The sequence below is a fragment of the Protopterus annectens genome, chromosome 2.part0 (assembly GCF_019279795.1).
Source record: "Protopterus annectens isolate FY-2018-M chromosome 2.part0, PAN1.0, whole genome shotgun sequence".
Lineage (NCBI taxonomy): Eukaryota > Metazoa > Chordata > Ceratodontiformes > Protopteridae > Protopterus > Protopterus annectens.
In genome coordinates, this window is record NC_056728.1 from 251,755,303 (window position 1) to 251,780,029 (window position 24,727).

General features: G+C 45.1%; 1 protein-coding gene across 1 annotated transcript in view; it reads right to left on the reverse strand.

The window, feature by feature from the left end:
• The window catches only part of LOC122792731 (cingulin-like), a 1,533,502-nt gene that overhangs the window by 252,487 nt on the left and 1,256,288 nt on the right, over positions 1-24,727 (reverse strand). The window lies entirely within an intron of this gene.

Below are 24,727 nucleotides of genomic sequence, written 5' to 3' on the forward strand. Positions count from 1 at the left end.
TTTAGGGGTTCTTCCAGCACAGTGAACAGATTGGCAAGGGAACAGGGAGTTAAACCCATTGAGTCCTTTTGCTTCATCCTCCCTAAAATTAAAGTTCTTTGCCATTTCCTCCCTCTCTAATCTAGTGTCTTGTTCACTGTTCTCTCCATTCTTCCTGCCTCCTTCCAAAGCATGGCACCTTCCACTTGTTCCCTCTGTGAAAACCAAATCAAAGTATTCATTAAGTGCACCTGCTTTTTCCCCAGTTTTCTGTGATCACCTACCCATCTTCGTTTTGGCCTGGCCAACTCTGTCCCTCATTTTTAACTTACTGTTATGTAACTAAAAAGCCAGTTTTCTTCTTCATGATCCCACTACAACTCCCTTTTCAACCCACACTTTTTTTCTGCTCTCACACTTCTCATCCTATAAGTCGACCCCCTTGTACAGGGCCTCCTCTACCCCCCACCTCCTCCTTTCCACCTCTTATATACTTTTCTTTTTACCCTGCTTGGCCTCTTCATTTCTTTACCTTGTCTTCACACCACTGTCCTCAGTGCCAAGTACTCCACACCTGACCCATTCCCATAATTTGTTTACTCCCTCAATCTGTTCCCAGGGTACTAACTCATCCTTGACCAATCGTCTTAAACTCAGCATAACCCAGTAACCTAAAATAACACACTGTTGTCTTTGTCTTGGTATTTTGACTCCTCCAGTGCTAAACAAGATCACCAATGATCATCAATGGTTGATGGTACTTTTATCTGGACATTCATGGCCTACTACCCTGATTAGTAATGTATACAGGGAATAATACTGTTTTTGGCATGGTCCTGTACTATTTGCCTGGCAAAATCTCAGTCATCTCCTGCTTCTGCCCAACCCAGGAACTTAATCAGCCCAGAGCCAGGGATGGACTGGATCTTCCATGAGTCTTACCCAATCACCCAATGCCTTGGTTCTGTCTTCCAGCCTCTTGTCACAGTCCTTTAATGCATTTTGAGGTTGATGCAATGCATCAATCAGCTCTTACTGCATTTCCTATACTTTAACTGCCAGGGCAGTAGTGTAGCTAAGGCAGTGTGAAGGGGCAGCTGCCCCAGGTGCAAACATGTTGGGGGGGGCACAGTCAGCCAATCCTGATGACTATTTAATGTATACCAGCTTTTGAAAGCCAGTACTGGATCTGTGGTCATACCTGAGCACTGCAGCACTATGTCTGTGGTCTAAACTGTAGCAACTGACTGCTACACTGTAGCAGTTTGCTACAGTTTAATAGAAATATTTTTTTAAACTGAAACCTGAGTGCTGTAGCGTTCTTTGTGGACTACAAGCTGTAGCAACATGGCAAGCAGTTCGATTCAGCTTAAGAGAGAAAAGATTTTTATTTTATTTATTTATTTATTTATTTTTTTTAACTAAGACACAAGTGAAATGTAACAAGCAGTTTGCTACAGTTTAGAGGAGGACAGATTTTTCTTCTTTCTTTTAACCTAAAGTGAGAGGAAGGAGGGTTGGGACTTGGTGAAGAAATGGGGCCTGATTGGCTGGGGCAGGAAAGAGGGAAGGATGCTGTGCATCTTTCCACTTGGTTGGTGTGGCAGAAGCAGCAGCAGACTTTTTTTTTGTTTTTACTCTTCACTTGAATAGCCGGGGAGGTGGGGGCAAGTGCATGTGAATTAGGTATTGTCTACAGGAAGCCAGCCAAATGACATGACATCCTGCAGTTTTGCAAAAGTCCCGAGAGGGAGGGTCCCTTCTCCGTGGTTACAGCACACAAGCTATGCTTTTGTGCCAGGGCAGTGTTAATATAAATTCTATCACTGTACACTTCCCTGAAAAAATATTACTTTGCTGTTCTTCTGCCTTCTGACCTTGTTGTCCTCCTTTAAGTAGATTGCTACTCTACCTCCATCAATCCTTAGGGTTGCCAACTTTTAAGTGGGTCAAAGTGGGACATGGGGGTGTGGCCAATATGACATTGACCATACCCTCTACCATGATGTCACCACAAGAGTGGTGAAGGAGGTACTCCTATGGGGCCAGCTAGCTGGCTAGTGTGGCTAGCTACCTGGCTGGCCAGCTGCTGGAGTGGCTAGCTAGCTACCTGGCTGGCTGCTGGAATGGCTAGCTACCTGGCTGGCTGGCTGCTGGAATGGCTAGCTACCGGGCTGGCTGGCTGCTGGAGTGGCTAGCTAGCTGGCTGGCCAGCTGCTGGAGTGGCTAGCTAGCTGGCTGGCCAGCTACTGGAGTGGCTAGCTGGTTGATGGGAGTAGCAGCTGGATGGATGAATGGCTGGACAGATGGATTAATGGATGAATGGATGATTGGCTGGATGAATTGCTGGGTGGATGAATGGCTGGATTGATAGCTTGTTAAAAAAAAAATTGTTTTTTTAATTCGCGGCTGTAGAAGTGCTAAAAACAAACCGCTCTACAGCCGCGATCTTTACAGGGTTCTTCCTGCCTCAATCCCCACCCTCTTCATGATTTGCAGCCAATTATTGCACGATTTAAAGCACCCAGACCTAACATGGAATAGCTCCACCTGCTGGTCCAGGTTGGTGATGTAACTGATATGCCGTGGAAAAGATGGAAGTAATTGCGGCTTTTCCATGGCAATTCAGTGTGATCGCAAAAAGCGGGACTTTTCAAATCCCACTACTTTCCACAGCTGGCAGCAAACTGAGGCAGCTCAACCCGTGAGTGTCCCACTGATAACAGGACGAGTGTCAATACTTTCTCTGTCATTCTTGGGCAGCCTATACACAGGTACCTTCACGTTCCACACCTTATGTTACTGCAACACAAGTAATGCTCACCTTGACTTCTTGCATCTCTGCTTTCATAAAGTAACACTACCTGACAATTTCCAGGACCACTGACATTTCCCTCGATATGATGAGTGAATAAGTAGTAGTGAAACAGTTGCACTTTCACCTGGAGGTGGTCATTTTGCCAAAGTGCTTGTGACCACAGCATTTAGACCACAATTTTATCTAGTAAGACCAAGATTCACAAGGGCTTACAGGAGGCTTTTGTGGACTATCATCAGCCTGTAAGAATACATGTTATCCTACTCACTTCACTGATTATTAATCCATATACCCAGCTTCACACTGCTCTACCAAATGGAACAATATGAGAATAAAACTACACTCTCCTGCATGGCAGAGAGTTCACATTCTAAAGTGTACCACTTCTGAAAGACTGCCCAGCCCCCAATTTAGTCTTCAGAAAGCCAAAACATGTAGAATATCTGTTTGCAAAGGCATCTGATTCTCCCAAAATATGGGGGTGCCCATAGGAATGTGTACTGGTTAGTGGCCCTTTCCTGCAAAGGGAGGAGGGGAGTATGCAGCAGTTGCCTACATTCCATGTTTTTATGCAGCACAGTACTGCCTGATTAGCAATATCACTAGGAAAGACATCATCCAGCAGCTGGCAGCTGACATGGAACTGGTGTGGACAAGGGGGATCTGACTGTAATTAAAACAATGCAATGCGAAGGCCTGAGATGGATACTGATGCAATGTGATTTCTGCCCAGTGCTTTGAATGTTAAAGTGACAAAATTCAGTGAAGTGCAGGTAAACGGCACTCATGGATGGATGAATGAGTTTCCCTTCTGTCCCCTACCTACTATCTACACAACCAGAGCCAAGGGAATGGGCTTGGGCAGAATCAGTGGGAAAAGATGATCCTGTTGACCTTGACTGTAGCCTGGCACAGCCTGCAGGATCAGAAACATTATCCTGAGCCCAATGATGCTTACAGGGATGCATGCATCTTCAATGGACACCCTTAAACATAGATCACAACACATATGAAGTGGGCTTCCAACCCCCCAAAACTCACATTCAGTGCAAGTCCGTGTTAGTGGTGGCAGGACAGAAAAATATTACCATGTTGTGCATTAAAATCTCACATCCTAAAAATCGACAGCAGAAGAAGAGTCCCATGGACAATGAGGAGTCTCAAGCCATTAGCATCTAACTATTTACTGTAAGATCAAAATATGGAGGTGCACCAGTAGAATTGTGAACGGTATCTAAATAGCATGAAACAGTGTTGAAACAGCATGAAACATGACCTATCAGGGCCACTGGAATTACTATTTAACTGTAGCCTCCAAACAGGCTTCGTGCCTCATGAATGAAGAAAGGCAACAGTCATCCCTCTGCACCAAGGTGGGCCAACTACAGACCCATAAGTCTCACTAGTCTTATATGTAAAGCCATGGAAAGAATGATCATGGAGATGATCAACAGAGATGCAGTAAACCTCCAAACACTGGACCCAACCCAGTTTGGTTTAGTCAAGGGCAAATCATATCTACTCAACCTGGTGGACTTCATTGAGAAGGTCACCAAAGCAATGGATGAGGGCAAAATCATTCACACTGCCTACCTTGACCTCGCCAAGGCATCTGACACAATACCCCCACTTGGGCATTGTTGACAAACTCAAGAGGTTAGGTACAAACCCGTATGTCACCTGGTGGATAGCCAACTGGCTCACAGACAGGATCAAGGAAGTTAGAATTGGGGAGTCCACCTCTACAAAGAGGCCAGTCACAAGTGGAGTCCCTCAGGGACCACTCCTTTTTGGCATTTACTTCTCAGAAGTCAAGGCCAATATCTGTGGTATCTGGCTGACTAAATTTGTAGATGACTGCAAATTAGTAGCTATCACCGAATCTCACAATGACACAGACAAACAACTGGTGTCAAAGCCATGGACTAAAATTAAATGCCAAGAAATGCATAAAAGTATCCTTTGGGAAGTTATCCATCTCTGGTAACTTTGATACTGACAACACATCCCTTACAGTTGACCCAGTAGTCAGGGACCAAGGGACACACGTAGATAGTAATCCAGCCTTTGACCATCACTTGTCTACAGTGATGAGGAAATCATTCTATGTTACGCAACTTATAAACAAAGGTATGGCATCCAAATCCAAGGAAGTCATTGCTCCACTGTGTTCGCCATTTAGACCCATCATCGAGTACAATGACCCCTTTGGTATGTACCCAAGCAGGCATATCCAACAGTTGGAACGTCTACAGAGGTTCCTCACTAAAAGAATACAGGGCATAAGTAAAATGTCCTATGCAGACTGGCTCAAAGCCCTATCCCTGTATTCTGTCTCCTACAGGCTTCTGAGGGGAGATCTATACCTGGCATACAGGACATTGTCAGACCCCACTCTGATGGACTGCCTACATATCCACAAAAAAACAACACCAGAATTACCCATTCTAAAGACTTGAACCTTGCCTGTGATATAAATAGGACCTGCTGGAGAGATAGGTATGTATCCCAGAGACTACCCTGTCTATGGAACAGGCTCCCCATCCATGTGAAGCAGAGCTCCTCTCTATCCCAATTCAAGTGCAACTTGAACAATTGGATGGGAAACCGTAAATTCATCCCAGATTTGGCACCTATGTCTCTAATGGACACAGATAACCTGTAAATGGGTCATTTCCCCGGCCCCTGCTTACACTTATCAAGGGTATCAGAACTTCTCAGAGATTTGGGATGCATGGCTAGACTTAAAAAGGTCCTTGTGGCAGTTAGCCTAGTAAACACCTATGAACCTATATTAGGCATAAAGGAAGGGACTGTTCTCAAAGTTTGACTTTGAGAAGGATGAGATAGGAATGACTCATCAAAAGAGCATGCAACTCAGATACTCTTCAGAGAAGTCAGAAAAATTAATAACTCTGGTTTCCAAGATAAGAAATTTGAAATCAGCTTTATGGGCAAGTTCAAAAGGAAACAGTATAAGTTTTTCCTATACAAAAATTACGACCCAAAGAAAGAGTCACTTCCTTTTTAGGTGGATGAATATATAAAAGCCCTTTCAAAAACTGTTTCACTTAACATAAGGGATAAAGGAAGGAATCTATTGGCAGACAATTTGAGATGGCTGAGACGTAAATCTTGATACAAGAGTAAGAAAGGCCAGATTATAGTAAATCAAAACATATAATGCAGTACCAAAGCAGTCTGAACCTTAAAAGCATCCTGGTTCTTGTCTAGGCACCAGGTAGAAAATCTTTCCACCTAGACATACATGATCTTCCAGTAGCTGGTTTCTTTCCCTCCTTTAATACCGGTTTCACGTCCTCAGGGGAAAAAAAAAGTACCTAAAAGGTATTAAAGTTCTATCATCCAGGCAGTCAGCTGAAGAAACTGAAAGTTGTGGTGCATCAAACAACCTCTGTCCTGTGTGAGTAAATCCATTCTATGAAGTAGTATGGTGTAGTTGCCCGTGACCAACGTCCAAAAGAGGATCACAATTATCCTTGGGGAGTTCTTTATAAATCTTTAGAAGAACCTGGCTATCAGGAAAAAAAAAGGTTGAAAGTATACAGGAACACTGCTGTCCATGAGAATGAAAAAGCATCTGTCTTCCAGGCTTATGTTCAAGGAGTCCCAGAGCAGAATTTCTTTAACAGTCTGTTGTGGCTGGCGGTAACAGATCTACTTGAAATCCCCACACAAGGATCAATTCCTGGAAGACCTCTGGGTGCAGTTTCTTTGAGGGTCTGTCGTGGTCCTGCTCAGTTTGTCTGAAACTAACGGAATGCAGACAGCCTTGAGGAACAAAGTGAGCAGAGTTGCTAGTTCCCAGGGTCACCAAAGCTAGTCTGCAATGGGGGGAGATGGGGGGAGGGGGCCTTGATCACAACTTTTTATGTACCACATAACTGTGGTGTAGTTTTTAATTACTAGCAGAGAATCAGGAGTCCAAAGACAGTTTATAGATTTGAGGAACATTCATTAAAGTCATAATTTCTTTAACATCTATGTGTTTTGATCTGTCTTGCTTGTTTCACAGACCTTGGACTTTCATCTTCTTGAACACAGCTCCTCGAGCAAAGTCTGACATCTATTAATCATTACAATAGCAGAGGTAATGAAACAGAATTCTTAGACATTCCCTGGCAGATGCTAGACTGTAAAATATCAGAAACTGCTCCTTGAAAGACTCCACTTTGTCTTGGGAAAGAAAAGCTATCATCATGACCATGACCAGACAAAATACCAGAAACACTATCCTGCAAGAAGGAAAGAAGATTCCTCTATGTTCACCTGAAAACCCAGGTTTAGAAAAATTGTACTTCTCCCAAGCCAGAGATTCCTAACAAGTTTTGAAATGATCTGCAAAAATAAGGTAACAGTCTGCAGAAAGGACTCCATTTTCCCTTTTTCTTTGACACCCCCAAAAAATCTTGAATAAAATAGTTTTCTTCTTTGAAGTGGGAGAACAGGTACTATAACCCTGAGACATCATCTGATCAAGGCTAGAAATTACAGAGAGATTTAATTGGAAGGATAAAGAGGAATCATCTGCCAACTGTAGTTTTTTTTTTTTTCCAATGATTCTCAGAAACCAAACGTGACATTATCTGGTACCACAGAGGACAGTGAAACCTAGACTTGGGAAAACTTTATAAGAGAACCAGGTCAGAGGAGGAGGAAAGACGTGAACAGACATATAGTCAAGCAGCCCACTTCCTCAGCTTGTCTGAGGGAACAAGACTAGCTGCCAAACTTTGACAGAGAAATTACTGCAGGGTCTGATCTGGGGTCAGAGAAAAGGAATTTGTGGGTTTGGTGTACATTTTAAAATTTATCAGACATTCTGAGAACATGTGTGGTTCACTGTCAGGCAATTTGCTGGCTGCAAAGAAATCATCCTCTGCATTGTGACAATATAGGAGTAAAAGTTGGAAGATAAAGAAAATCCACTTGTAACAAATCATAACATCTTTGCTGGGATTTTATTTTATTTTTTTTTTGTTCCCACTGAAATAAGTCCTTCATTCTGGTACCAGCATCAGAAAAAGACAACTCTTCAGATGGGAAATCATTGCTGTCCCTCAGAGTGAAATCAGAAACAAAGACACAGAGGGAGAGAAATCTTTCTTTAATTGAGGGGAAGACTTGGCATTCAAAGACCGAAATGCTCTAAAGAAACATTTAGCAATGCCCAGGAAATCCTCCTGTTTTATGTGAAAATAAATTACTTTATGAATCCTTTTCTGCGAATCTCCCCAGAAAAGATGCAACCAAGACGACGGTCCCTTCCCAGAGGATGAAGCTCCTCACAGCAGCTTGAAGCAGCATCACCCAGTCCTTCACCTGAGGATAAACAGTGGTTCTCTCTCTTACCTGAAGATTGTAGCTGACCAGCTGCAGAAGTCTTGCCTCCCTTCCCAGTCCTTAGTGGATTTCCGAGGAGCAATATCAGGACAAAGAAATGATGACCATATTGAGAAACACAAGATGGCCACAGTGGAATCAGTCATCAGCAGCTAAGATGAATGGGAAACCAAAGTCATGACTAAAGGCTCCCAGATAACATTTCTGTTCTTGAGTCTTAGGGAGGGAACATTCAAATTACTGGGACTCACGTCTATGTCCTTGCCACAATGGTGTCTGAAAAATGGCTAGTGGAGCCTTAAAGAGCCAGTCTTACTTCCTCAAATAAAAATTAAGCTTTGATGTAAATCTGTTTAGTGACCACCACCAAACACACAAGCCCCAGTCTCAATGCTTTTTTTAAACATTCAAAGAAAAATAATACTTTTCTACACAAAAAAATAAATAAATTAAAAGGGAATGCACCACAGGAAGCAAAGACCAATAGTATACAAAAATAAGGAGTCTGACAAACTATTACCAGACCTTAGGGGAGTCAGTTAAGTAATCAGACTGCAAAACTAAATTTTGAGGTAAAACATTTAAATGAGAACTCTCAAAACTACAAGTACCAGTCCTAGCCATAGAATGTGATAGAAAAGTCAAACCCTTTTCTCTCAAAAAAAAAAAACAGTAATTCGATAGGCATTTCCTAGAGGGAACTATGGGCAAAAACAATGTAAAATTTGAGGTAATAGTTTTAGTGACAACTACTAAAACATTAGTTCTCATCTCCGTTATAGTTATTTCTGACAGAAAAGAAAAAAAAAATTCTCCTCAAGAAATGATAAAGTGGAAGGTATTCCCCAAAGATGTACTTATTTACCTAGCCTTGGGAAAGTGCTAGCAAACGGCCGATTATTAAGCCTGCAGGGAAGAATGTACTTTGACAGCAAGAAAGCTCTTTTGGCAATCTGTACAGTGGCGAAGGTGCCCTAACGCTTTGGAATCTGGTCAGCTTGTTTATTACAAGTCCTGTATAGCTTAGACTACTGCAGCAGTGATGTAATGATGAACATCTGCCTCTGTAAAAGGAAAGATTTGCATCAGAAAAGTACAGTTTTGTACCTACCATAAATGTAGATGTTCAAGTGTATACCCTGCTGCAGTCATCACACTTGGGTTATCCTGCCGTCAGGCGGTCCCGCAGTTGGCACGAATTCCAAAGTCTTGGTCCGGCGTCGGTTGCTGTCGCTTCTTCCCTGTCATCAGAGCGCCAGGGGTATATCAGAAGCATCCTTCGCCATTTTCTTCAGTTTTTCTTGCCCCAGATGTCAGGTGCCCCTAATAGGTAGGCAAAAGATATATATATATATATATATATATATATATATATATATATATATACACACACACACACACACACATATAGCTATATGGAAAAAATAAAGCAAAACCCTTAGACACAAGCAAATACACCAGAGAGGTAGTATAGAATACAGTGGTAGAGATGAGTTCAGCTAGTTTAGAGGGGATGGAGGGAGGGCAACCTGGACTGCAGCAGGGTATACACTCGAACATCTACATTTATGGTAGGTACAAAACTGTACTATGTTCATCATGTTACCCTGCTGCAGTCATCACACTTGGGTAGAATCCCAAAGCTAAGGATGGGTGGTGGAGTCAAACAGGGTTAGAGGAGGCTAGAAGGCCCTGCAAAACTGCAGTGGCGAAGCCAGCTCAAGTCTTAGAGTAAAGTGGTAAGTGGTAATGTTTGGTGAAGGTGTGTACTGAACTCCAAGTTGCAGCTTCCAGAATATCCTTGGTTGGCACCCCCCTGAGGAAGGCTGTAGATGTAGCTGCTGCCCTGGTAGAGTGGGGCCTTATGGTAGCAGGAACTGGTTTTCCATGGTGGGTGTAGCAAAAACGTATGCAGTGTCCTATCCATTTGGAAATGGTTTGTTTTGAGATAGCCTTTCCTTGTGATGCTGTAGCATACGATACAAAAAAGCTGGTCAGATTTTCTGAAAACCTTAGTTTTATCCAAGTAGTAACATAGCTGCCTGTGAATGTCCAAGGAATGCAGGAGTCTTTCTCCTTTGTTCTGTGGATTTGGAAAGAAGGTGGGTAAATGGATGGTTTGATTTAGAGCCACACTGGATACCACCTTAGGCATAAAGGAGGGGTTAGTTCGTAGAGAAACTCTGTCTTGATGAAAAATGAGGAAAGGCTCTACTGCCATTAGTGCCTGAAGTTCTGAAACTCTTCTAGCTGAAGTGATTGCTAGCAGCAGGGCAGTCTTCCATGATATAAACTTTAAATCAGCTGAGAAATCTGGCTCAAAAGGAGGTAGCGTGAGTTTTTCCAGAACAAAGTTGAGGTCCCAAGTAGGTGTTGGTGCTCTCCTGGGAGGCCTAATGTTCTTGGCCCCTCTGAGAAACTGCCTTAAAAGTGGATGTGAAAATAAGGGAGGATCCGTGTTGTAGTGAGCAGAAATGGTTGAGGCGTGGATTTTAATAGATGAAAAAGAAAACCCGTTGTGTAACATCTCAGTTAGATATTGCAGAATCTGAGGTATGTCAGGTTGAAGGGTATTTTGGCCTTTAGCTTGGTTCCAGGCGCAAAACCTTTTCCATTTGTCTGAGTAGGCTTTCCTGGTACTGGGTCTCCTGGCCTCCAGAATAACTTCCATAACAGCTTGTGAGAGAGGAGCTGGCTGGTTGCTTAGGTGATTTGCCATGCAGCCAAGTTTAATGTTTTGAGCTGGCTGTGTAGAATCTGATTGCCTTGCTGTGTGAGCAGGTGGGTAATTTGTGGTAGGACCCATGGTGGGCCCTGGGCCATATTCCTTAATAGCGGGTACCAGTGCTGGTGTGGCCAGTCTGGAGCAATGAGTATCATTCGGGGTCTCTCCATCCTGACTTTCAGTAGCACCTTTGTGAGAAGGGATAGTGGAGGAAAGGCATATACTGTTAGCATTTTCCAACTGAATGAGAGTGCATCCTCTTTCCAGGCTTGCTGGTGAAAAGTCCTTGCGCAAAACTTTGTTAGCTGATAGTTTTGAGGGCTGGCAAACAGGTCTATGTCTGGGAGCCCCCATTTTTGAGTTATCATTGCAAATGCTTGTGGATCCAGTTTCCACTCGTGGGGATCCATGATGTTTCTGCTTAGGTCGTCTGCCAACGTGTTCTTTTTTTCTGGCAGGAATTGAGCTTGTAATTGAACTTGGTAAGCCAGCGCTGTGTTCCACAAGGTCATTGCTTGCCTGCATAGAGGGTAGGAGTGCGTACCCCCTTGTTTATGTACCACATTACTGTGGTGTTGTCTGTCCTTATGATAAGCTGTCCTGGATGCAAGAAGTCCTTGAAGGCTGTCAGAGCATTTTGTACAGCTAGCATTTCTTTTTGATTGATGTGCAGATTCCTTTGATCTGCTGTCCATAAGCCTCGAATGCACTGTCCTACCATGTGTGCCCCCCAGGCATAGTCCGATGCATCCGTTGTCATAGTTTGCCTGGCTGGGGGTAGGGTGAAAGGCTGACCCTTGTTTAGGTGACAAGCCTGTGACCACCATAGAAACTCCTGTTGAAGGAAGGGAATGAGATTTATCATTGTTTCCAAGCTGTGGCTGTGTTGAGTCCATACGCTTTTTAGGTACCATTGTAATTTCCTCATATGCAGTTTTGCAAATGGTATTAGTAGTATGCAAGATGCCATGAAGCCCAAGGCCTGCAGAATTTTTCTTGTAGGGAGTTGGGTCTTTGTTGCCATTGTTCTGAAGTATTGAGTTAATTGTAGTTGTTTGTCTGGCATCAGATAAGCCGTCTGGGCTGTTGTATTCAAGCTGGCACCCAGGAATGTCATAATTTGTGAGGGCACTAGTTTTGATTTATTTTCGTTTACTGTGTATCCTAGGCAACTTAGAAGATGTCTTACAAAAGCCAGGTGTTGTAAGAGAATGTCCTTGCTTTCTGCTTGGATGAGACAGTCGTCCAGGTATGGGTATATTTGAATTCCTCTCTGTCTGCAGTATGCAATTACTGGTGCCAGGCATTTTGTGAAGACCCTGGGCGCAGTAGATAAGCCAAAGGGCAGTGCAGAGAATTGGTAATGGGTTAAACCTGCAATGAAATGGAGGTATCTTCTGCAATTTTGTCTGATAGGGACATGCAGGTATGCCTCCTTGAGGTCCAACGTTACTAGCCAAGCTTTCTTGTCCAACATGGGAAGAAGCTGCTGTAGTGTTAGCATCTTGAATATGGGTACTTGCAAGAAGGTGTTTAAGATTGAAAGGTCCAGAATGGGTCTCCAAGCATTGTCCTTTCTGGGGACTAGAAAGAGCCTTGAGTAAAATCCTTGGCCTTGCTCCTGTGTAGGTACCAGTTGAATGGCTCTCATGTCCATGAGAGCTGTAATTTGTTTTTGTGCCTCTGCCCATTGATTTTGTGGCAGGTTTGGCATTTCTTTTATCCTTGGCAAGGTGTGGAAATGGAATCTGTATCCGTGTGAGATCATGTCCAGGACCCATTTGTCCTTTGTGACGATGCGCCAGTTGTCTGCAAAAAGTGCTAATTTTCCTCCCAAGGGAGCTGCCAAGAGGGTTTTGCTTGGCATTTTGAGGTTTGAGCCATTGTGTTTGCCTTCTAGTGGTTTGGGACCTGTCTTCTCCTCCCTTCTGTGTTGTAGTGCCCCATTGGCGAGGTTTCTAAGGGATTTGTGCTTGTCCTCTGCCCCTTGGGCGCCTGTATTTACCCCCCTGTGGTCTGTCAGAAGCTGGAAAGGACCAATTTTTTGTTGGCCAATTTCTGCTGAAGCGTGGGGGCTGTACCTGTAAGAAATCTTTGACCATTTGCATAGATGTTGCCTTATCCTCCATTTTCTTTAAAACCTCCTCTGCTTTAACCCCAAATAAAACATCCTGCTGTAAGGGTGCATCCAGTAACTGCTTTAACATGATCAGGCAGAGATTGTTCCTTTAACCAAGCATGCCTACGTATAACAGACCCAGTAACAGCTGCTCTAGAGTAAGCTTTCAAGGCATCAAAACCACATTGTAAAGTATGTTTGCCCACTTGTTCAGCTGCATGCAGCAGATCTTGCATTTCCTTGAATTCAGACCGTTGAGGGTGCGTGCCCATCTTTTGTTTTATTTGAGACATTAGGAATTGCTGGTATTTAAGCATGTGAAATTGACAATTTATTGCTCTCATAGCTAGAGTAGTTGAGGTGTAAACCTTCTTCCCCCACTATCTAGTGCTCTGGAGTCCCTTTCTGAGGGTACAGGATTTTTAGCCATAGAAGCCTTAGCCCCTTTGTGACCCTGGGAGATGGCCTCTGGATCAGCAGCAGGGCTTTTGTAAAGAAATTTGAGAGAGTCAGGCACTCTATAGTATCTATCTGATTTGGCTGGAGCAGGAGGCAGAGAATCTGGATTTAGACTAGATTCTAAGAAGACATCATCCACTATGTCCAAAACTGGGGGGATAGCAAGTGGTCTGTGCTGGGGGAGTAAAAGAAACTCTCGGAGCCTTTTCTTTGAGTCAGAGTAGTCCTGACCTTCCCAGAGGAAATGTTCCCTCATGGTGTGAAGGTTTCCCCAAAGGAGTAGTCTTCAGGGGGAGAAGCTGAAGGAATGGAGTCCTCAGCATCAGAATCTTCATAAGGGGGAAAGGAGTAATCCTGTTCCTCAGAGGAGCCTGAGGAAACAGACACCTGATCAGAGGAGGCATAATCCTCCTCTTGTCTAGGCCTTTTGTCGGGGGGGGGGGGTGGGAACCCCTGATCAAAGAAATGAAATCTTCAGCCATTTTAAGCATCTGTTTCTTAGGCATAGGGCCTTGACCTGGAGACTGAAGTGTAGGCTGTTTTGGTTTTAGAGGAGTCTTAAGTTTAGCATAAGATTTAATGGTGAGGGTAGTCGGTCTGAAGACACCTTCAGAAACAGAGGGTGTCTCTGCAGCACCGGCTTACCCTACTGCAATGTCGTCGGAAGGGCATAAGGAAAATGGCTGAGTCGGCCTAGAAGTCTCTGCTGGGGGGTCCGATGCGGCCTGGGGATCTAATTCAGTGGTAGCCAGGGGGGCTGCGTAGGCGCCTCACTGAAAACCGGAGAACCGGCGACCGGGCCAGCCGAGGCCTTGGAGTCTGGCTTGGATCTAGGCTGCCGGTCCTTATCCCTGCATTTTTTATGCACGCCGGTAGTTGGTTGCTCCGATGGCATAGTGTAATTAAATTTTCTACCGAACCGTCGTGCAAAATCAAAACAATGCTTTATAGTTCGCTTATTGAACCTAGCACAAAATCGACAAGCAGTGACGTCGTGGTCTGGGCCTAGGCAAGGTATGCAAAAAGAATGAAAGTCCTTATGAGGTATTTGCTTTCCACAAGAAATGCAATTGTTAACTTTCTCTGACATCGGACTGAGGCAAGAAAAGGTTCCCCAATGGGGTACTTAGCTTTGAAGACTTCGGACTGAAACTCTATTCGAAAATCTCAGGTGTCGGCCGACCGGCACTTGCGAACTGCTTCTGCTTCGGGCACCGCGCGGCAAGAAAGACTGAAAGAAAATGGCATCGGATGCCTCTGATATACCCCTGGTGCTCTGACGTCGGGGAAGAAGCGACAGCAACCGACGCCGGACCAAGACTTTGGAATTCGTGCCGACTGCGGGACCGCCTGACGGCAGGATAACCCAAGTGTGATGACTGCAGCAGGGTAACACGAACATCAGAGTGGCCTTTTTACAAGTAACCGCTGTCAAAACAAAGACCAGGCTAAAAAAAAAAACAGGGATTCCAGCATGGATGGTACAAGCAGTCACTCATCCGAAAGAGAACACAGGGAAGTTATAAAAGAGAGAGCTGTTACCAAAACTAAGACATTCAAGACTCCTGGAGTGCAGGAATATCCAAACAACATCCTGCACTGCAGGGGCTACCTACAAGTACAAGGAACCTCTTTGGCGAATCCTAGACCTTGAAGGGCCCATGCTATCCATTGATAATGTAACCCAAAACCATCTGGAAATAATGTCATCAGATCCAAAAGCAAATTCCACATTTCAAAGATTGGGCCATGGTCAAATTATACAAGAAAAAAAAATAAAAACACGTTTGCATTCATTTTGATTATATCTAAAGAGATTCTTGGCATTTTTTGGAATGCATCAAGAATCTTTATTTTTAGGGCAAACAATGTGTCACAACTGATATTAACAATTTATTTTCTGTCATTACTCACTCTAAGAAGACTGAATGGTTTAAGGACATTACTTTAGTGAACTACGTGTTGACATCCTTACCCACCACAGGATATTTTATAGATATGGTACCAAACATAAAATTCTCCATCACAAATTATAAAGTTGATCAACAATTGAGTGCAGTCACTATCGGAGCAGAGTGTACTTCCATACATTCAAAGTTAGTGTTATGTCAATGGGAAAAGCTGTTTGTGTTTGATTCAATCTCTAAGCTGAACTTAGGATTTACATAGGATTCTTGGATGATATTTTATAATGTTGGCAGATAGTGTGGAATTACTTGAATTCTACTTTTGTATTTTTGCAGTTTATACATATTAATATTCTTGTGAAAATATTAATTATCCTAACATGAAACACCTGGCTAGTGGGTTTTAAGACAGGATATCCATAACATTTGGAACCAAGAACACATGGGAATAGAACTTGCTACCACCTATTCCCTTTATACAGTCGCCCATTCTCTGACCAAAGAGTTTGCTACTGCAACTCACCACCCTTCTCCCCTGACAAACGTCTGCATTACTCTTACAAGAGAGAAAAACATGCTTCCTTCCTTCCTTCCTCCAATGACAGAAGGGTTTCTACTGTTCTTACTAGGGAATAGAGCTGACATCCCTGGTCTCCTGACAGAAGGGTCTCTGTTGGCCTTAGATTCAAGTACAAGTCATTTCCCTGTTCCCTTAGCAGAAGGGTTTCTACTGCTGTCTTAGTTAAGCAGCTTTCCTGAGAGTGACAGACAGCAAATCCATGATTTTCAGAACCCGCCTGCCCCACGTGATGTCTCTTCCAGGATAGGGATGATGAACCAGGGCAATCACACCCCTCCCCCCTTGTTGATGAGCAGAATCACTGTCCTGCTAAAGTGACTTAAAGGGACGTAAGATTTCCTGGTGCTGGTCATAAACTGGGAAAATTACTTTAAAGGACTTAGAGGACAAAGAGATGATGCTCATTAGGCAACATATGCCTGTGTTCTGTGTTTCCTAAATGCATGAGGCAGTTTAAGGAAAAAGGTAGGAGAGTTGCACACAATTTGGACACTGCAAATGGTTCTTACTGTTTTTAAGTTCATCCATAACTGTCTAGAAGGACTTCTCAAAGAGGACCATGGCTAAGTTAGCCTGTCACAATAGCTACCATAATGAAAAAGCTGAAGTTATAATGACCTATTTAGGACACTATTGCCTATGGTCAAAGACACCTTTTTCTACCTTTTCAAAAGAACTAAAGGGTAATGGAAAGTGTTGAGGGCTATTTCTACCACTCTCCTTTTATCTGAAATGGGAGTGAGGACATAATTCCATGATTTTCACTTCCACATATTGTGGATATGAGTCAAACACCTCAATAAGGCCACAATACAGAGTCTTCTGATTGACCTGTCTACAGCATCAGATTCTGCTTCAAGGTTATGTAACCAAAATGCTAACACTTCTGAAGCAGATGCAATGGGGATGAAATTACAAAGAAGAGAAAGAAGCACTAAGTGATGGCAAGTACAGAAGGTCTGCCTCCTTAGCAGCAGAATGGCTCAAATTCAGTTGATTCTATACACAATACAGAATCTTCTGTAACAAGATACTGACTGTGGTCTCTGTCTTTAGCTGCCCAATGCATAGCAAACTGCTTCTGAGGAAAGGAGCAAGTAATAGAAGGCCTGTCTAGAGTGAGCGTAAAGAATTTATAAGCTTCCCCAAAGGACAGGTCCTCTTGAATACAACTAGTAGAGAAGGACAAAAGATAACTCATTTTTGACAGTTGTAGGCACAGAACCTTAATGCCTTTAAGGTTGGTGAGGGCAACTGCAGTCTCTCATGAGTTTCCCTAAATTTGCTCTTGCACCATTCCATGCAGGAGGAGAGGATAGCAGATGTGGAGTATTTGACAGAAACTGAAGCAAATGCTGACTAAACATGCAACAGGACATTGGAGGCCAGGAGGGTTGCAAGCAGACTGCCTTGGAGAGAACCCAATGCACATTGCACATCTAGTTGCTGGATTGTGCTCTCACACAATCATGCTGAACAGGTTATCAAAGTCCAATAAGAGTACAGGGAAAGCTGAAAAACAATTACTTATGTACTCACCATAACGTCAGATGTATGTGGTCCATTTTGCCTACATTCTTAACTGACGGGTTCAGAGCAGAAAAGCGGCTCCGACTCGGCCGCTATTTACTAGCTCGAAGTCTCTGATTGGCTGGGCTAGCCCTAGTATCCCAAGATGCACCACGCCCAAACCCCCAGATCTTGTTTGCCAACAATATAACAGAGTGACATACACAACATCCTAGAAATAACACAAGGAGGAAGAGAGAAAAAATAACATCCTCAGAAGGGTCTAAGAACATAATCTCCTCCAAGTCCAACAGGTTGGGGGACGGTGGGCGGGTACGTAAGAATGTAGGCGAGATGGACCACCTACATCTGACGTTATGGTGAGTACATAACTAATTGATGTAATGTGGTCCTATCTCGCCACATTCTTAACTGACGGGACAGCGTCCCTAGCACCTACATTCTGGGAGGCTCACTGACAATACTCCTGAGCACCATGGAACCAAAGGAAGCCCGGTCTCTAGACACCAAATCAAACTTGTACTGAGAAACAAAGGTGTGCGGAGAGGACCAGGTGGCCGCAGCACAGATGTCATCCAAGGAGAGCCTAGCATGATAAGCTACTGATGCAGCCATGGCCCTGGTAGAATGAGCCTTAACTGGGAAAGGTAAATCTCTGCCTGCTGATGCGTAAATAAAGGAGATACAGTCCTTAATCCATTTAGCAATAGTACCTTTAGTCACAGAGCTACCATTCTTGTTCTCTGAGAAGGACACAAACAATTGATCCGATTTCCTGTGGGGTTGTGTCCTGTGCAAATAAAACCTTAGTTGTCTATGAACATCCAACTGGTGGAATTTGAATTCTGCTTCATTTGAAAAGTTTGGAAAGAAAACTGGTAACTCAATGGATTGGTGAAGACAAAAGGTACAAGATACCTTAGGAAGGAAGGAGGGATTGAGTCTCAAGGAAACCCTATCCTTATGGAAGACCAAATACAGGGGCTTTATGGACAGGGCCTGAAGCTCCGATACCCTCTTGGCTGAAGTAATGGCGACCAGAAAGGCTGTCTTCCAAGACAAATATTTTAATCCACAAGTGTCAGCCGGTTCAAAGGGGGTAGAAGTTAAGGTTTGAAGCACCAAGCTTAAATCCCATGGTGAAACTGGTTGTGATAATGGCGGATGGAGTAACCAGGCTCTTTTCAGGAAGGCTTTAAAAAGTTTATGGCCCATAAGAGAAGGCTCATGTGAGATGTGAAAGTTAGAAATGGCCACCAGCTGTACCTTAATAGTGGAGGTAGCGGAACCCTGTTTGAAGAGCATAGCCAAAAAATCTAATACCGCCGACAAGGGGGCTGTGAAGGGATCTAGATTGTGTGCTTCAGCCCAGATAGCAAATCTTTTCCATTTGCTAGAGTATAGTATTCTGGTAGACGACTTGTGGGAGGACGACAGAATATGCAACACCTCAGGTGAAAAGGAATGTAGTCTAACTAAGGATGGAAGTGGAGCAGCCATGCTGTCAACCTGAGGGTTCGTAGGAATGGATGGAACTGACCCGACTGATGAGTCAATAGGTCTGGTACTGGTTCCAGAGTCCAAGGGCGTCCACTGTATACTTCTGAAGAAAGGGGAACCAAACTTGACGAGGCCAGTATGGTGCGATAAGAATCATCTTGCTTCCCAAGGAAGCTGCCTTCTGAATCACTCTTCTGAACGAAGAGAAGGCATAGAGCAGACCTGGGGGCCAATCGTGGGCTAGGGCGTCCCTGGGTGACTCCCCCGGGGGGCGGATCAGAGTGAAGTACCTGCTGCACTTGGCATTGAGGGGGCTGGCAAACAGATTGCAGCAAGGTTGACCCCACCTGAAGATCTGAGTTGCAACTCGGTTGTTCAGGGACCACTCGTGAGGCATCAGAATAGCTCTGCTTAGCCTGTCTGCTATCACATTGGACTTCCCCGGAATGTGCGTTGCCACTAGAAAGCATTGGGAAGGCACCACCCAGTTCCACACTCTCATGGCCTCTCTGCAAAGGGGATAGGACCTGGTTCCACCCTGCTTGTTTAGGTACCAGACGACTGACATGCTGTCGGAAAGAATAGCAATCGTCCCCTTGGGAAGAGAGCTCTGAAGTGCTTGCAATGCTAGAAGCACTGCTCTCATTTCCAGGACATTGATGTGCAAGTGTACCTCGTGATCTTGCCACGTGCCTTGGACCGTTCTGCCCAGATAATGGCCACCCCAACCTATCTGGGAAGTGTCCGTGGTCACCGTGGCATTAGGAGACAGGGGGGGGGTCAGTGGTCTCCCTATGTCTAGACTGGATGACTGAAGCCAACAACGTAGGTCTTTTCGGCATTGTTCCATGATGAGAATGGGATAAGACAGAGGAAACTCCTGAACGGACCACTGGACCGAGACCAGCCACTGGAGGATCTGCATATGTAGCCTGGCTAGCAGTACTAGCAAGATGATAGCCGCCATGGACCCTAGTAGTTGAAGAGCAAGTCTGACTTGGACTTTCTTGAGGGGTAGTAAGGCTAACACCTGAGCCTGTAGCACTTTGTTTCTTTCTGTTGGAAGAAAGGCTCTCATTTGGACGGAGTCAAGCTCTGCACGGATAAATGCAACACGCTGTGATGGCCGCAACACAGATTTTTCCCAGTTGAAGGTAATCCCTAGGTATTTGCCCAATGTGATGGTAGCCTTCGTGGCTCGAACGAGTAGATGCCTGAAGAGGGCGGTGAGAAGTCAGTCGTCCAGATAAGGAAAAACCTGGAATCCTTGACGTCTCAAGTGGGCTGTCACCACTGCTAAGCATTTGGTAAACACCCTGGGGGCTGTGGTGAGACCAAAAGGCAGAGCACGAAACAGGTAGTGACTGGCTCCCAGCCGGAAGCGTAGGTGACTCCTGGATGCCTTGTTTATCTTGATGTGGTAATAAGCATCCTTGAGATCTATGGAGCACATCCATACTCCTTTTTCCAATAAAGGGAAAATGGACTGAAGAGTGACCATTCGGAACTTGGACTTCAGTACAAATCGGTTTAAATGGCTGAGGTCCAGAATGGGCCTCAGGTCCCCTGTCCTTTTTGGCACCAAAAATAATCTTGAGTAAGTTCCTGATCCGATCTGGTCTGAGGGGACTGGTTGGATAACTCCTTTTTCCTGCAGCTTTGAAACCTCTAGCGCTGCTTGATCTCTGACTGGGTGGAACATCTGGGATTTTATTGGATAGGGTAGGGGGTATAAGAAAGGGAATGGTGTAACCTCCGGTAATTATTTGGAGCACCCATTGATCCTGAGTGATACTTTCCCAGGCTAGAGAATGCCTCGAAAAATGGCCCCCGACTGGCTCCAGAGTAGCACAGTCGGGCAGTCCCTCAGGGACGTTGGTAGGAGGATCCACAAAACGATTCACGGTCTCTTGAGTTGCGGGGGCCTCCTCCTCCTCCTCTAGGGCGGCGCCTTCCAGAGTAATTCCCCCCTCCTCTGCACCTGGAAGGGGGGGGTCACCATGCTCGATGGGGAAAGACTTCCGAGACTTCCTGAACCATATCTTGCCTCCCCTCCGTGCCTTGGGATAAGGCCTAGAGGGAGGCAAGAAACGGGCCCCTACGGCAGACAAAGTCTTACCCTCCTGCTCACATCTGGTGAGAGTGTCTTTCACTTTGGGTCCAAAGAGGGAGGACCCATCGAAGGGGGCGTCAGTGAAGGAAGACTTGAAGGCTTCCGTGAAGTGACACAGGTGCATCCAGGCTTGCTTCCTGAGGGCTACGCATGAGCTGGCTGCCCTACCCGCTCCTTCGGCTGCATAGGATATGAGCCTCATGGACGAACTGACAATAGAGGAAAGGGTAGACAACTGGGTGTTGACAGTCTGATTCACCGCCTCAGGCAAGTTACCCGACAGGGTATCTCCCAATTCCTTAAGGAGATCTCTTTGGAGCCTAGTAAAGTGGCAAAGATAGTTCAACGACTGCAAAGTAAAGGTCGCTGAAGACAGGGTACGCTTCCCATACCGATCCATACTCCTGGACTCCTTGTTAGGAGGATGAACAGAAGCAGAAGCTTCTGCAACTTCTTGCTGAGTGGCAGACGCCATTACCATGGCATCTACAGGAACTCTTTCTCCGGGGGTGCAGACAAACTTGTTTGGGCGGCTGGGCACCGGTCCCACGGAGTCAGGGTGTTCCTAAACCCTTCGGCAAATAAGGTCTAACAATTCAAAGGGCGGAGACACCCAGGAGGCGGAAGGTCGGGCTCCGAAGGCTTCGAGGAGGACCGACTCATCCTCAGATGGGGATTTGGAAGGCCAGTCGCCTCTCTGCCTTAAGATCTCCAGAATATCGGAGAATGAGACATCATCGGAGGACGACTTGGGGGACCCCTCTGCGTCATTGAGGTCGGTATCAGAAGTGATGGACTCATTCGGGGAGTCAATGTGCTTCCTCTCTTGCACGACTTCTTTCTGGAAGGCTCCTCAGGCGACAAATCTGAAGGACCCTCAGAAAGCTGGGGGCCACGTATGGAAGTATCCTCGGGCCTTCGAGCCCCGCTGGTGTCAGAGGCTCCAGCCCCAGTGTCAAAGGAAGCAGTAGCTGATTCGAGTGAAGTCACTGAAGACCTGGCCAGTGCGCTCCTCATGGCCTCGAATGCGGGTCCACCGGAATCCGAGGACCGACCCGTCTCCGAAACCACAATTGGAGTTGGGGTTCCCTTAACCGAGGCACCAAGAGGGAGACTTGGAGCCGAGGGATGAAGCCCCGATGTATCCCCCTCGTGTCCAACCGAGGAAACCCGGGTGCCACAACCAGAAGATGGAGTCGAAAAGGTTGGAGCCGAGGTTGGAGTCGAAAGGCCTAACGGGGGTATTGGCGCCGACCCCAGGACCTCACTCGACGCAGAACACCTCGGCTCCGACAACACAGAGGTGCCCGGAGGAGGAATAATCGTAACCGACAAGAGGGAAGGCTCCGGAGCCAACTGGGCTGGAGCGGAAAATAACCTGGCTAACATCGGCACCTGAAGGAGCCTCTGCACCACTCTATCCACATCTGAATCTGATAACCTGGAAGACTTGGAGGACACAGAAGGTGGTCGAGATATCTTACCCAGAGAATCCAGGTTTAGACTAGCAGAAGGGCTCCGAATCGGTTCCAAGAGAATCGGAGCCGAAGCTGGCTCCAGTGTCACAGAAACCTCCTGCGGCGCCGATAACAATGGAGCCGAGGAAGCAGACTCAGACACAGGAATTCCTTCCCTAGGCTCCAAAGCCAATGGAGCCGAGGAAGGTGGAGCTGTCTTCAATATCTTCTCCAATGGCTCCGAGGAACTAGACGGAGCCAGAGATCTCTTTTTTGGTTTAGATTTAGATTTCCCACTAGGGGAGGCAGACTCCAAAGCTTCTTCAAAGGCAGGTTTGACAAGGCCCCCTGAGAATCAATTTATTTTTCCTCTCTTGCAAGACTCTAGAACTAAAGGAGTGACAAACACTACAAGATTCTTGCAAATGAATGGCGCCCAAACAATACAAACAAACGGCATGGCCATCTGTTAAAGACATCTTATAAGAACATTTGGCGCACTTTTTAAAACCAGAAGGCTTATGCTCCTTCTGATCTTTGCCGGACATGGTAATTCACAATAAACCACACACAAGATAAGGAAGGCAGGAGGAAGGGTCTCTAACTTAAAAGTCCCAACAGAGTTAATAGACACAGAAGAGGGCTAAGGCCCTCTAACTTAAACGGGCCTAGCCCGTCAAACACAAGGATGCCACAAAAAAACTTAAACTAAGCTAGTTGATTGTAGGGGCTCTAACTTAAATGCCCCTACAGACGTAACAGACACCGGAGAGGCTAAGGCTCTCTAAATTAAATGGGCCTAGCCCGCCAAACACAAGGAATCCATAAAAACTAAAAAAATTAACTGAACTAGTCGCAAAACACAGGATGCACTCAACGTAGCTGTAAGAACAGCTTTTGACAGAAAGTTTAGAAAAATAAGCTAAAAAAAAACAGTTTAAATAAGGTACTTAGCCACAGCTAAGCTCGAGACCACATCTGTACACTACGAGCGGCAAACGAGATCTGGGGGTTTGGGTGTGCTGCATCTTGGGATACTAGGGCTAGCCCAGCCAATCAGAGACTTCGAGCTAGTAAATAGCAGCCGAGTTGGAGCCGATTCTCTACTCCGAACCCGTCAGTTAAGAATGTGGTGAGATAGGACCACATTACATCTAAAGTTATGCACAGGACAGCCTATGGATACTTTCTCATCTCTCACCAATAAGTGAGCTATCTCATGAAAAGGGGCAAAGGGAGTCAATCTCCAAGGTCAGAGTTCAGATCTAGAACTGGATTTAGGGGCCCACTCCTTCTGAAACTTAAGTATTGCAGCTTGAGCCTGGTGACTGAGGGTACACGATAGTAGCACAAAGGGTCACCATGCCAGCCAAGAACTAGGCCAGCAATCTTCTGCTGCAGGATAACCGGTCCAACAGTGAAGGCCTTTTCACATGAAGTAGAGTAAAGAGGAACCACTGCTGCAGTAAGATCTGAATAGTAACCCCTTCCCTCCTTTCATGTTCTTACCTAGGATCCTTGGATAAGCAATTGGGCCCCATCTATTGCTGCTTTATGCTAGGGACTGAAGAAGCTCATGAATGTCTGTTGCTGAATCCAGTACATCTCCTACGGCTGCAGTTCTTGTTAACAGTGACAGAAACTGTAAACATGATCCAGAATGAGGCCAAAAACTAAGCTCCTGTGGGGGCTTCTGATTATGCATTTTAGTTATCAGACGCAGAAACTTAGAAAGATTCAGAACATACAAGTGGCTAAAAATGAACTGTGGATCACGGTGGCATGTCTGCCTTATCCTCAGCACAGCAGTGTTGCATAGAGAACTAAAATGGACAGGTTAACCAGTGTGAAAGCAAAGTAGTTACATGACAGGACACAAAGATGTGCTCATACTCACAGCAAACAGTCTTTCAAAGCAATGCCTGCCCATTTACACTACAGCACTGGCAGAATATCCCCTTCACTACACTAGTACCTGTGCAAAAAACTACAAGGTAGACAGAAAGACAGAGATGAGAATCATTCTTGCTCATTACACCTGCTGCATGATCCTCTAAAAAAATCAGGATTTTTAGTTATATATTTTTTCCCCAGTTAGCACAACACAAGAGATTTAAGTGTCAAATGTGACTGGAAAATAAACATTACTGCAGAAATTTCCTTATAATATAATATT